Source organism: Hyalella azteca, unplaced genomic scaffold (genome assembly GCF_000764305.2).
Source record: "Hyalella azteca isolate HAZT.00-mixed unplaced genomic scaffold, Hazt_2.0.2 contig4501, whole genome shotgun sequence".
Classification (NCBI taxonomy): domain Eukaryota; kingdom Metazoa; phylum Arthropoda; class Malacostraca; order Amphipoda; family Hyalellidae; genus Hyalella; species Hyalella azteca.
In genome coordinates this window covers 400,385-411,038 of record NW_025934714.1, presented here as the reverse complement: position 1 = coordinate 411,038, position 10,654 = coordinate 400,385, and the positions used below count along the sequence as shown (strand labels likewise).

Genomic DNA, 10,654 nt, shown 5'->3' with positions numbered 1-10,654 from the left:
ACTTAACTAGATATGTTCGATGACCTAAAGATGCAACTTTCATCAGTCGCCACTATTCATGACGTTATTATCTCTAATTAGAGAAAATTTTTTGGTTTGAATATCTTTAAATGTAATTTAACGTAATTTAATAAATTTAATAAAGATAATGTAATTTAAAGATAACCAAACCAAAAAATTTTTTCTCACTGAATTTTTTCTCTATCACGATGAAGACAGATTCACTGGCAGGATAAGAACCAAAAGATTGACATCAACGTAACGTAATAAATAAGTCTTGTATGGAAAATTATTTATTCCCCAACAAGCGATACTTTTGTAAAAGTTTCTTGCACCGCCAACTATCCGACACATAAAAAAATTGGAATTGGGCATGGAATGCTTTGCGTTGCAAAAAAAGTTCAATGATATTACAGTGAGTATTTGCCATTATCGATATAGGTAGTATTTGCAGGTGCTGTTCGATAATTACAATGAACTATCAACATTCCGGGACATCAGACGTCGTCGGAGGATGTTTTGCACATAAATGTTTTGCGGAGAATGTTCTGCGTTAGAGTTCGTTGCAAAAATCAGGAGTATCTTTTCTCGACAGAAGTAAGCAACTAACAGAATTTTATATTTTTTAATACCGGGCACTATGATACTTTACGTCGAGAAAATTTGTTTTCTGTACAAAACGTATATTTCGAAACAAGATTTAGTGTCGTCTTCATTGCAACGCAATGAGACCGAGTCAGGTTGAGCGACCGACAAGAACCACCATCAGCCTATAACTTCAGTGCAAGATGGTTCACTAGCCATCGAATTACTGGATGCTATTCCCTAAAGAAATCTCCCTTAATCTTCCAAAAGTCAGAATACTTTTCTCATGCTGTGGCATTAATTATCCACATATGTACAGTTGTACACCAATGATAAGCCTTATAGAACATTGTGAAGGAGCCTATAGGCAGATTTAGCTGACAGTAGAAGCGAACTTGAGGAAAACTACAAGAAAAAATGAGTGCAATGCAATCCAAAGACCAAGAAGTGCTCAGTCTACGGAATAGAAGAATTCGATCGCAATGAAGCACAAAGTGAAGTTACATTTTGCACGATCTCCACACTGAAGCGCGGAGTGAAGATACGGTGTGTAGTATCTTTAAGCAAGGCTGCGAGGGATGCGATGCACAGTATGAGCAAGATAATCTCTATTAAAAAGTGGAACACTTTAAATTAGTTTACCGAACGACTATTCCTTTCCATTACAGCCCGGTTTTAGGCCGTTCATGTTTCACTTAGAATTTTCATGAGTGCAACATTCAAGTTAAAAAATCCCTCCTCGTTCTTCCGTTTACGGTGAGAAAATCTCCGTATTTTCAGAGCATTACTGATAAATACACTGCATGGAAAATAATTGTAGTAGGTAGCTTAAGGATTCGATTTTCTACTGCTTTCATTGCCTTCATTGGTTATTTTTACGGTGGAGCGGTCAAGGGCTGTAGTTTTGCCGGAACTTGCTTCGGGGTGCGAAGACTTCGCCACTTCTGTGATCTGCTTCTGAATTTTCTCCTTCTTCTGCAATATCATGAACAAACAATAAATAAATATTGTTAATAAATATGAATATCAATATTGTTTATTCATGAAAATGAATAAACAATAAGAAAACAATTAGAAATATAAGCAACATTTATGAAGAGAAGAAGTCGTGAGACAATCGCTCGACAACATTATAGCTCTTTCGTACGATTTCTTCTTTTGGAAAGCAGACATAAATAAAGATAATATAAATAAGTAGTATGTTTAAATTCATAAGATGTATAATTTTGCCCAAACAATAATAATAAATTACTTCGCACACGCATTTTTATTAATTAATGACCAGCAGGTTAGCCAGGCATTTACCGGAGTATATTATGGCTGAAATTTGAGCATCCGTCCACTCATCCCAAACCAACTTGAATATTTTTAAACTAAAATACATCAATTAAAGAAAGACCCGGCCATTTAAAATGAACTCCCACCTCATTTACCCTGAATTTCTACTTAATTCAAAAGTGAGCTATATGTTCTATGAGAAATTTTGGTTGTACGTATCATTTTTTAGCATACACAATTTTCATTGTTATCACAGTGATTCGAGATAACGGGATTTTAAAATTGCTGTAATTATAGATCGCAGACAACGCCTGGCTAACCTGCTAATGTTTAATAATTTGATCTGATGCTGAGGACCTGTTCGATCCCACATTTTATATCGAACAAAAAATTCCTCTTCAACTATCGTTTAAAAACTTGAAAAAACTATTTCGCGTCTTTTACGATAAATTCATATGTGCCGATTTGAAAATATAATATTAATTTTGAATACTTCAAATTCTTCTCAGTTTTGCAAAGTAGTACAATTCATTCTTTAAAAATACATTTTCAAATCCAGGCAGTATTCCGACACGACACGTATCTTAGATACGTGTCCAAACAGCCCCCTGCACTTAAAACAACAAACGCACACAAAACAAACAAACACACAAATTGCGAAATACATTAAATAGATAAAATTAGAAATAAATATTTAGGATAAAACTTACAAAATGAACGAGCAGGCGATAAAATGAAAACATTAAAGGATTAAAATTACTGGTATTGAATTGGTTTAATTTAGTCACAATGAACCTGCAGTGCTCCCAGCATCTACCTATATCAATAATGATATTATTATTATTATTAATAATTATTATTCGAGCGCTAGAGCCTAATTGTGTGTTAATAAAAGTGTGCATGCTTTTGTTTGGCATGGTTTCCATAGCTATTTATATTGATTTAAGTTACCAGCATTCAATGTAAGAATAAATTGGAAAATTAATTCTTCTTTTTGCACTAAGTTGCATGTCACTGCGCTTCAACGGTGAGATTTTTTGATCTGACGAAGGAGCTGATGTCGGTGGTGTTTTCATAGAAAATATGGTGACTTTACATGGCGTTTTCTTTTATTTTGAATAATAAGTGACCTTGCGATTTAAGCAGACCATTGTCAGAGTAATAACTGCTGATGAATTAGTTTACTTTGTCTGAAATTAGTTAAATGATATGCAGCTTCGGGATGCTCATTTCGAATTAAAATTTTTGGGGCGAAAATATTTTCGCGGCGTGCATATTTTTCTCCTCCAAAATTCACTTTATTTGATGATAGAGTTTCAGCATTGGAAGAAAGATTTATTATTGCAGCAATTCAGAAGATAAGCCCAGAAAATAAACAACAGCGGCCAGGAAAAACAGATAGCAAGGCAACCAAGTTAAGCAGATTTGACTCTAATTTCAAGACAGCTATTCATTCGATTGAATTTTTTTTAACTTACCAAACTAATTCCCGTCCACTGATCCAGACTCCTGACAATCGAATAGTTGCTATAAGGCAGCGAAACGTCGCCTCGCAAACCTCAAACTTGTCGCTTATTCTGAAGATAAATATAATAGTTGCAGTCATGCAAGGATACAACAGAACGCTAACAAAACATGCAGAGAACATGCAAGTTGTTTTGCATGCAGTTACTTTTCAGCATGTGATGCTTTAAAGTTTAAACAATAAATAAAACCGATCTACATTAACGGCAGCTATCAGCAACCTTAAATGACATAATTTTAAAGATGTAAAAAAATAATATTCATTTAAGGTCTAATATATTATTGCTAATTTTTTTAGAAAATGAATTTCTTGCAATCCGAGCAAATTAATGCTTCTATGGGCACATTATAATTAATGGTTAACAGCATTGTATTATTGAGCTACACGCCTACACTCTAGATTGTCGTTAATCGTCCTTCTCAGGAACTACGCTTCACTGTAATTGTGTTAATAATCAATACAGAAAGTGCTGTCAACAAGCAGATAACACGTAACTTTACAATAATTGATGTGCAATAATTATTACCTATCGCAAGAATTGATTTCTATAAAAACAACAAATGCCTTTATTGCGCCCTTGTTAATCATGTCTCCAAGATTGGATTAACTTCACGATTCGTTATTCACCATCTTACCAGGATGTGCACCTTGATTACATTAAGAAAAAGCGAGATCCCCTACACAATTGTAACAGTGGAGTACACATGCACTATTCTAATGTAAATAACATAGATCACTAACCATCATCTTTTCAAAAGTGAACAAATGTACGGTTAGAATTTGAATATCCTCACCAAGAAACTCCCCTCTTGTTAGATGTGAGTTCACATGCACGCTTACACAATAAAAAGTAATAACATCTCACCATCTTGCCAAATGTTTACACATGCGCGTTTACACAATAAAAAACAACAACATCTCACCATCTTGCCAGATGTTTACACATGCGCGTTTACACAATAAAAAACAACAACATCTCACANGCGGGGGGGAAAATCGAAAAATTTTCGAAAAATTTACGAAAAATGCTCCCACACCCACAAAAATGAGAAATCCTAAAAACCCTCGTGTTGCGTTTTAGATATGGTCTTTACGCATCGAATGATATGTGTCTCAATGTTGTAGCTTGTAAATCCTGGGAGGAGATAGATTTCTACGGTACCCCCTTTTTTGGCCGTTTTCTAAGAATTTTACGTTTTCTTCCATTTTTTGAAAAATTCACACGAACAAAAATGTCTTAGAATTCTATTTTACATATGTGTACCAAGTTTCAGAGTGATCCGTTTGTAAATAGCCGAGATAAATTTTACCCTAGACGCTCCCCTAATTAAGCAGGGGGACACGACTGGCACTGCAAGATCTCAGTCACTGGCGTCGTGGAGTGTTGCTGATGGTAGCCTTTGTAACGTTGGTCCAGCTTTCTGTAGGTTATTCACTGGATCCTCCTTGTGGTTAAGGGATTTTTCCTCACCGTTATTGTTTGTCTTCAGCGTACGTATTGTGATTGTTTTGACCCCACGGGCTGAGATCTTGCGTGGATCTCCAGATCGAGAGAGATTAGTAGTGGTCTTGTAGGTCTTCCATTTTCTGATTATTGCTCCTATAGTAGACTTCTTCACACCAAGCTGCTTGCCTCTTGCAGATTCAGTCTTCCCAGCCCGGGGCAGGTCTATAATTCGGTTTCTGATGTCCTCCGACAGCTCTTTCGTCTTCACCATAGTGGAGTTTCGAGTGTGACTATTTGAGGTTGTGGGCAGGTGCCTTTTATACTGTTAACGATTTCAAACAGGTTCCATTAATACAGGAAATGAGTGGGGGGAAATCTTGATTGTTTCTAGGTGACCAAGTACTTATTTTTCACCATCATTTGCAAATAACATCTTTATAAGTCCGACAAATGATTTTTTCACATTTCGTCTCTCATAGTTGAGGTCTACCTGTGATGTCATCATGTCAATTACAGGCCTCTCTCATCATTCAAAGCAGGAGAACGTGCACAAATGGTGATTGACTAACTACTTATTTTCCCCGCTGTATGTTTATAAATTAGTACTCGTGTTCACATGAGATTTACCTTTACCAACCCATTTGTTCATTAAATGAAGCGGAGTTGATTAATGAGATTTACTTCGAAAATAGAGCGGCCGTCGCTACGGATAGAATGAAAGTTCATAAGCAGATATGGTTCTAAGGCGCAGATGTGGTTCAACCTCAATTTGAGAAGAAGGTTCATAAGATCCAAGAAAATTAATTCAAATATTCTTGTTTACTTCTTCATCCTGATGAATTTCGAGCATCAATTCAGTGTAAGGATTCTTCAAATAATCATCGTCAGAAAAGCAGAACCTAACATTTCCATGCTAAATAATTTCAGCATCAATTCAGGTTTGAACAAAAACTCAGTCGCTATAATTGGTCGAGAATATCTCACGAATGAGAGCGAAGCTCATGGCGTGAGTCGAACTATTCACGTCAGCCTTCCGCTATAAACTTGATAACAATGGATCCCATAGATAATGAAATGGAGGATGGAAGGTTCGATATTACGAATGTGGTGAATGCATTGCAACGATGACCGCAAGTTTCTGGCAATCTTTGGCAAGCACAATGGAACAATGGATGCCCTTTGTAACGAGACTTTCGACAAGAATCATGCATTGATGCATACCTATAGTAAAAGGAAGAAGAATCGTCTATTGATGGGATAAGCGAATATGAAGGATTTATATTCGCAATAAAGCCTACATTAAAAATTCATTTTATGCTAGGTACTAAAATATTCTTGAATTTTATACGTTCTTGAAAGCTGTATTTGTATTTTCTATGCGTTATTAAAAACTGAAAATGTACTTTAAATACGTTCTTGAAAACTGAATTGGTACTTTATAAACGTTCTTGAAATTGTATTTGTAGTTTATATACATTCTTGAAAGCTGAATATGTACTTTATATACCCTCTTGAAAGCTGTATGTATTTAACAGAAGAAAAATGATCAGGTTGTTTGAAGTTAGGAGGCGCAGAAGTAGAAACGCGTCAATTATATGAATTAGCCCCTCATATTATTACCAATCCTACTCAGAATAAAATATTAAATACAAAATAAAATTAACAATGATCTCCACGATGTAGTTAACTTTATCAGTAATTCACGTACATGATACAACTTATCTCTTGATTATCTGTTGTATATTTCAGAAGTATCTTTGTGCACGTATTTTTGGGCTTGTTTGCTGGATTGTTTGAGGACGTCATTGACAACATATAGGGTCTATTCCAGCACATATTACCTGTCGCATATAGGAATATTACTTGAATCATAAATTGTACATTTAGTGAAGTAATTATGCGGAATTACTAAACAAGGGGCGAGTGTTGCTTGAATTAGCACAGAAATTTGGTATTTTCATTCATTCACCGTCAAAAAATTAATAATATTATTCAAATTGAAAAACTGGATTTAATTGAATTTCCATGTTGAATATTTGTTTGATCTAGTAGGGTGCAGTGCACCAACATTCCTTTATTTTGAAAATTATAAATTGGATTTCAGGTAACGGGATTCTTCAATCACAGGTATAGTATCAGTCTCGAGCACGTTTTGCTATGCAGGAGTACAACGACGGAAGCAAATTACAGTTCAACACTCGATCGGTTAGGCACTAAACTATTTTTCAATGTTGTTTCATTTATGCATGGTTGAAAAGAATATTCCTGAGTGCACATCTTTCACGGAACTTAGGGACCAGCGTTAGGCTTGACGTTAGACGAATCTCAAGGCTTGACGTTAGACGAATCTCAAGTGATCAACTATAAACTACATCGCGCAGGTATAGGTAATCATGATTGCAGGGCGCATGCTGGAAGTTGTGGATTGTCTTTCGTAGAGTTAGCATATAAATGCGTGCGATAAGTAAGATCACTATTATTTGCATGCGCAGGGCGGGTAGTCAGCAAATAGAGCATTATAAATTACGTAAGTGGAGATTGCAAATTTCCGCCAAGTTACTCTCGTATCATGAATAGCAGGACATTATTATGAATAGCCGGATAACATGAGCAAATAGGGTAAAAAGACGGACATTTTTTCACATATTTTAAAGGGTTAATAATAATTTGAGTTTAAAGACCAATTGATATGTTAAAAGACTATAAGTTGAAAGAAAAAACCGAAAACGTGTTTAAAAAGAAAATTTGAAAGAAGTTGGTGCAATTATCTCAAGTGCAAGTTATCAGTAAGAACGCGTTAACGAGACACGATTTCTACATAATATTAAACGCACGCCATCTCATACGCCTCGCACTCGCCGACGCGAGGGCAAGTTGAAGTACAGTGCAGGATTTGCCAGCTTCAGTAGTAATATTTAAGAGCACCAACAAATTAATGATTTCTGTTGAATAGAATGGAATTGAAGAAAATGATGAAATTCAATTTTTAACACAGCTGGTCAAGATAATTGCGGTTCGAAGTTTTTTCTTGGCAAATTGAAGTTAAGGGAAACTGATTTTGAGATTGAAACAATAGTTTAACGTTTTTTTATGAGAATTATGATGGTCAAACCGATACTCATACATTGCTCTGTGGACAATTTAGAACTTTTGACAGTATAAGCAGCAAATCTATCAAAAAAATTCACTCATGAACTCTAATATTGAAGGAGCTTCATCGCGGATAACGTGCTGTTATGATGGTCCTTCGCTGGGTGATCACAATAATTCATGAAAATGTTAACTACAAATTGAATTACACGCTGAAAAGTGGGGACGGGAATCCAGTGTCAAAAGAGAATCTTCAGCGGGTAATAAATCAGCGACAGACGCGATCGCTTGGGTAACAAATTTCCGAACTCGTGCGCGCATAGGCCAGGCATTATAAAAAGGACCGTAACACTGGCTCGTTACGGCGTCACGGTAGGCGATAACAGACTGGCAACGACCGCTCGTGGCCGTTAAGCCCGTTATTAATCTGCCGACTCACTGCATGCACATAACAAGGCAGAAAAATACGTCCGCAAACCACCGCGAATGCGGCGACAGTGCGACAGCCTCAGGACAATGTCGCTGATAACAAAAATAATGTGAGATATGGACGAGCAACGAACACGCAACCCTGAGGAGAAGAAACTACACAGGAAGTAGTGCCAGAAAATTAGTTTTTAAATGTAGTGGAAGTTGATGACGCACTGTATCTGTTGAAAGCACACGGACGATTTTATTTTATTTGAAGATTTAAATTAGTAATATTTGATTCCGTGTACCTGGACCTAAAATTTGAATCCTAACCGTTTTAAAGGTACCATAAAAAATCGCTTGAATAGCTACAAATAACGTAGACAAATAACGTCAAAGCACCACAGTACATAGCAGGGTAAGTCGTCTGCATTGGACAGACAGGCATGCAGCTGTGATGAGCTACTGACAACTGTGCGAAGTTGTGATACCAGCTGTGCAAAACAAGTGATCCCTGCTGTGCAAAGCTCTGATACCAGCTGTGCAAAGCTCTGATACCAGCTGTGCAAAGCTCTGATACCAGCTGTGTGAAGTTAGTGATTCCAGCTGTGCAAAGCTGTGATACCAGCTGTGCGAAGCTGCGATACCAGATGTTCAAAGCTCTGATACCAGCTATAGTGAGTTACTAACTCGTGTAGATCATTACCAGCTGTGTGAAGTTAGTGATTCCAGCTGTGCAAAGCTGTGATACCAGCTGTGCAAAGCTGTGAGACCAGCTGTGTGAAGTTAGTGATTCCAGCTGTGCAAAGCTGTGATACCAGCTGTGCAAAGCTGTGATACCAGCTGTGTGAAGTTAGTGATTCGAGCTGTGCAAAACAAGTGATCCCAGCTGTGCTAAGCTTGTGATCCCTGCTGTGCAAAGCTCTGATACCAGTTATAGTGAGTTACTAACTCTTGTAGACCATGCAAAACAACACAACCAGTCGTGGTCAGCTTCCTAACATTGCTGAGTGACAATAACAGACCTAACAACTGCTCAAACTTGATAACATCATGTAGATCACGTGAGACATACAAGACAGCTGTGGTGGGCTGTTACCAGCGCGCGCGACAGCTGTGTCGAGGACAGGCTTGTTATCCTCAAATGATGAAGCAAACTGGATTTCAAAGGATTTAAATCAGACGTGATGATTCAGCGCCTAATTGATGCAGAGAGATTGAAATGAATTGAGTTTGAGAATAAACTTGTCATGCGCAATAATAAAGACCAAATAATGCTCGTGGCCATTGAACTCTAACAATAAAATTTATTTTGCGAACTTTTCCGTATAAATATTCCAAACGTCCATTCTTTCCATTTTTAAAGTACCACATGTTGCCGCACATTTTAATAGTACTCATGTTGCCGCACATGTTTCACAGACGGCTCGCGAGATATTTGAAAATTTTGAGGTTTACGGGCAAAAAAATGCTGGCAAATTTCTATCATTCAAAAGAACTATTGTTACACGTGAGTCTCGTTGAATTTGCATTATTTAAAGTTATTTCTATCAATTATCGCTAATCCTGTCTCTCTAATGACAGTTTTAGGTGAAAAAAATTTTCCTTCCCGTTCATCGGCATTGGTAACAAGACGTCTCGGCGGACAGTGCGCAGTGAAATGACTTTGCCTCGCCTCGCTAATAATACGAAGCAGCGACACTAATTGGAACGCTTCATACTACGCCTCAAAGTGGGCGAGTCAAAGAAGCACACAATTAAATGATTGCGCGGCCCTGCTTTTGATTTAATTGTTGAATGTGTCAACTGAGGCTAGACCGGCAGAGCCTAATTGCACGGTTCCACGCAGACTTTGGCTTCACTTTGTGAACTGAAGCAAGCGCTGTGGCTCAGTAAAACGCTACAGGTAATTAGCAAGTTTCATAATAAACTTTTTAAACTAGTAATTGCTACAATAGGCGAGTTGTGTAGTTATAATTATAGAATCGAAAATGTGTTGCTTAGATCAACTGAAATATTTGATATGAAGAAGCTAACTACCGAAACAATGTAAATAAATTAAATTGCAAACTGCCAAACGATGTAAATGATTAAAGAGCAAACTGCCAAAACAATGTAAATGACTAAAGAGCAAACTTCCAAAAACAATGTAAATTATTGAAGAGCAAACTCCCAAAACAATGTAAATGATTAACGTGCCAACTATCAAAACAATGTAAACGATTAATGAGCAAACTGACAAAACAATGTGAACGATTAAAGAACAAACTGCCAAAACAATGTAAATGATTAAAGAGCAAATTACCAAACGATTTAAA

The 10,654-nt window shown here is 36.8% G+C and overlaps 1 long non-coding RNA gene across 1 annotated transcript; it reads right to left on the bottom strand.

Moving 5' to 3' along the window:
• Positions 1–392: 392 nt before the first annotated feature.
• Positions 393–3,435, bottom strand: LOC125177733. Its single transcript, XR_007156637.1, has 2 exons — positions 3,342–3,435; positions 393–1,560 (listed from the first exon to the last, which is right to left on the bottom strand). It is a non-coding gene; the product is annotated as an uncharacterized LOC125177733 (long non-coding RNA).
• Positions 3,436–10,654: the final 7,219 nt, after the last annotated feature.